The 4375-nt window shown below is 35.9% G+C and overlaps 1 protein-coding gene across 1 annotated transcript in view; it reads right to left on the bottom strand.

Moving 5' to 3' along the window:
• The window catches only part of spaca4l (sperm acrosome associated 4 like), a 16710-nt gene that overhangs the window by 2275 nt on the left and 10060 nt on the right, over positions 1-4375 (bottom strand). The gene's annotated exons all lie outside the window — the stretch shown is intronic.

Genomic DNA, 4375 nt, shown 5'->3' with positions numbered 1-4375 from the left:
CTCCTAACCTAGTTAGCACCATGTAAAAAGAAAAACGTTAATCTAAGCGTTACTTTGACTACGCTAACTCCTAACCTAGTTAGCACCATGTAAAAAAAAACGTTAACGCAAACGTTAGTTTGACTACGCTAACTCCTAACCTTGTTAGCAACATGTAAAAAGAAAAACGTTAATCTAAGCGTTACTTTGACTACGCTAACTCCTAACCTAGTTAGCAACATGTAAAAAGAAAAACGTTAATCTAAGCGTTACTTTGACTACGCTAACTCCTAACCTAGTTAGCACCATGTAAAAAAAAAAACGTTAACGCAAACGTTAGTTTGACTACGCTAACTCCTAACCTTGTTAGCAACACGTAACCCCCCCCCAAACCTTAACTTAGTCACAGTAATGTTTGTGTTAACTCTTTGCCTTGTTAGTAAAATGTATGTTAAAAAAAACACACAAATGTTACTGTAACTATGCTAACTCCAAACCTTTTAAGCAACATGTAAAAAAACAATTGTTACTGTGAATATGCCAACTCCTTGTCTTGTTGGTAACACGTAAAAAAACCCACAAACGTTACTGTAACTACGCTAACTCCTAACCTTGTAGGTAATACATAAATACAGTACAACACTGCTACACTTTGGTGTTAAAACCTGGCTAGTTATTACAGTTTACCCAATTTTGGAATGTTTGTTTGCAGACGATACCCGGATTTATCTGCCTTCTGAGATGAAGTTCTGCTGAAGCTCTCTCTGTTGTTGTACATTTTACCATTCTACTTTAGCATCTAATCTCACTATGAAGCCCATTTCACCATCCTAACCTTTGACCTAGCTCTTTAAGTTACATCTTCAGTTCTTACAGTCCCTCAGTATCAAAAACAACAAGTCCATATGAACCTCTTTATGAATAACTTTGTCCCAAATTGAATTAGATTTGTTGAAGGAAGTTGTTACACGATTAAAAACAAAAGATACCAGGATCTTTTTTTTGACCAGATATGATGCAATGGCAGATAACCAGAACACGGAAGTCTGTTGTAATCATGTAGCTCAAGTCTTAATTTAGATTTCTGGAATTCAAAAGTTGTTCCAGAAAGTCGAGTGATTGACAGCTTGGGACTTTCTAACTCATTTCCGAGAGATAGCTGTAGAGTTGGTCCACCTTTGGACGGCAACATTTGAAACTGTCATGAACATGTAAGAACAGCTAGAATCCTCGCCAAAACCTGAATGTATACTCGTGTGTCTCGTATAGAATGTGTTTCACTTCTGTTTTAACGACCGTCAAAGCGGTTTGCTGAATGAGTGAGACGTCCTGAGGCGCTAACTTGTTTCCAGGTCTTTGCGGTGGAGCACAGAGGTCGCGACCCCTGAAACTTCTTTTTTTAGTTAGCCTTAGGGGCTTTTGGTCGTTCAATGGAAGTTAAATAAAAAATAAAAATAAAAACAATTACCGCGGCAATCATAACCCTTCATAACATAGGCGTCACAATATTAGTCTGAATTTTTATTTAAAGGTTAAATGTGGTTCAGTTTGTATAGATTTCTAATCTTTTTATAGATTAATTTATACAAACATATGTTGATTTGGTACATTTTAAAGCAGACAACCAGCTGCTCCTTTCATATTAAAGTGAAATAAGGGAAAACATAAAGATAGTTTATAGATTCTCCAGTTTGGAATGAGGAGAAAAATCTAATTATTGTCAATAAAATGTGAAACTTTGGCAGTTTTAGCTAAATTTCTGTCCTTTTAAACAAAACAAATGATCAAGTAAAACAAAAAAATTCAAATAAAATCACAGTTTTTATTCATCTTAAAGTAAAATAAACTCAGGTTGTGTCTTCTTGTGCAAAAACTAATTAAGAAAAAGCTCACAATTGACCAGAAATGTCACAAGATGCAGCAAACAAATGGATCGTTTGTCTATTCAGGTTTTAAAAGACAAATAAATGTAGAATAAACAGATTGAATGTGAAACTTTTCATTCAGACGCTTTGTACTGAAAATATGATTGACTTTAATCAAAAATAATAATCTTTAGAGGATAACTACAACAAATGTTGGGCTGTGACGCCGGCCCACAAAGGAGCAGCATTTTTGTGGCTGAAACTATGCGGCGTGTGACAAGTCATCACGACACCGAAACTTTCAGAAAGACAAAACCGGTCCCTCCGGTTCGGAGAAATGCAAACCCTTTTTGCACGGAAGTCATAAAAGAAAAAGTACAGAAAAATCTGACTGCTTATTAAAAAACAGACAAAAGAAGTGTTGCTGTGTCTGTTTACGCCGTGATATAAAGATGTTGCTAAAAGTTTCACTCTGTAATCAGATTCAACTTGGTGCCAAAACAAAAAAAGATACGACGGGTTTACTGTCAAGATGTAATCTGGATCTGTGCCAACTTTCTCAAACTGGATCTTTCCAGAACGAGCGATGAGGTCACAGGCAGAGGTCGCCACGCTCAGATGAGCTGCAGGGCTTTTCAGGGTTTGGGGTTCCCTGGCAGTTTCTGTTGTCGTGGAAACGGTCTAGATCAGATGATGAGACCGTGATCTGTAAACAAACTATTTTATTTTCCACATGTCCGATGAGCTAAAAGTTAAAAAATAAAATAATCCAAATTGATCAATTAGTTACTCGATGAGGATTTATTAACCCTTTAAAACTAGAGCTCCAGTGTTTAAAGTCTTTGATTTGCTGTAACTTTTCAACCGTTAACACGATAATTCCAGCAGATTTTGAAAGAGAAAAGCCCATCTGTCTGGTTGCAGGACCCCTAACTGTGTTCTAGACTTCTTTTTGTTTCTTTTTCTGGTCCATACCCCCTCCTCCAAGGTGTTTTTTTGGGTTTTGGGCATCTGGGATGTGCTCTTTTGAGGAGGGGTACTGTCAGGACAGTGAACTTTGAAGTTTTTATTAGCAGTGATGATTTTTGGTTTGAAAGGTCCTTCAAGTCAGTTTCAGGTTCATGACCTGTCTTCATTTCATTTAATTGTCCTCAGCCAATTTAAGTGTTTGGTTTTTAGTACGGCCGTGCGTGTTGACGCATTAACGATTAACAAACTATGATTAACACGTTGATATTTATTACCACAAGTTAATCGCACCACTTGGAACTTTCATATTAATTATACTGACTCGGGGGCCACAAATGGCCCGTGGGCCGCCAGTTTGAGACCCCCTCTCCAGTGAGTTTTTCCTTTAGGCCACCTCTGTGACTTTATCAAAACACAGAAAGCAGGTTTCCCCTTTTTTAAAACAGCTGTCCAACATTTAACTCTTCAGTGTCCGTTTTATCCAAGTCACGTTACCAACATAACCCAAAGATGAGCGTGCATGAGGTCAGATTCCAAAGAGGTTATCCTGGTCACCAGCTCAGATGTTCCTCACTACTTTAGTGCTCTATTTTGGGTGTTTGCTATTTTTGGGGCCTCCAAATCTAGAATTTACAAAAATCCGGTGTCCTAGAAAGGCTACACACCGGAAAAAATAAAACATTTTATCAGTTAAGAAATGTACCATCATTTATTATGTTTATTTTATTAAATAACATGATTTAAGTTGAGTAAACCATCAACTTAAACCTTTAATTTGATAAAAAATTATTTAATGTAAATTGTAATTAAAAAAAGTTTCAAAAATGCTAACGAGACAAATATAGACCACAATGCATTGCGTTTCAACTATTCATCATTTTAAAAAACGTTATTTGAATTTATTTTTTATATTGTATTTATTAGGTTTTGCAAACGGGTGACATCATGTTGTCTGATTTAAAATATGAAATAGAAGTGAGTGGGTCGTTATTATGGTCCGGCACTATTTTAATGGTTTAGGAATTGTGAGGGAATTCAGACCCGACGAGATGAACATTTCAGAACATTTCAGCCAAAATTTCTCAAACTATAAAAACTTTTTAAAAAGCTGATCGTTCTTCAAAAATCAAAACATCATTTGATAATAACCTGTTAGATTATGTGTCCAAAAGATTTTTTCCAACCATTTTTCGCCCTTTAATAAACCCCTAAAATGGGCTGAAAACTACAAATACTTATCAAATTAGACGTATTTCAGTCAAATAAACATTCAAAATGTATGTTTTACAAAGCTTCCCATTTAAATCACTCTCTAAAACCGTTGACCTGCCTTCCAAACACGATTTTAAAACAATTTAAACTTTGTAGACAACAATAAACAAAGGAAGCATCCATATTTTTTCTGTTTGTTTTTATACAAGAGCAATTAAAGAACATTTAAACCGATGACACGCATGCTTGGTATGTTTTTTTTGCTTCTCTTTCCGTCTTTTTGTGATCATCATTAATCCTTTCACAGGCCTGACTCGACAGAAACATGAAAGTCAAACGTCTCTCCTCCC

Source organism: Oryzias melastigma, linkage group LG11, assembly GCF_002922805.2.
Source record: "Oryzias melastigma strain HK-1 linkage group LG11, ASM292280v2, whole genome shotgun sequence".
Taxonomy (NCBI): Eukaryota; Metazoa; Chordata; class Actinopteri; order Beloniformes; family Adrianichthyidae; genus Oryzias; species Oryzias melastigma.
The sequence above is the reverse complement of the archived record's forward strand: the minus strand, read 5'-3'. Positions and strand labels throughout refer to the sequence as shown.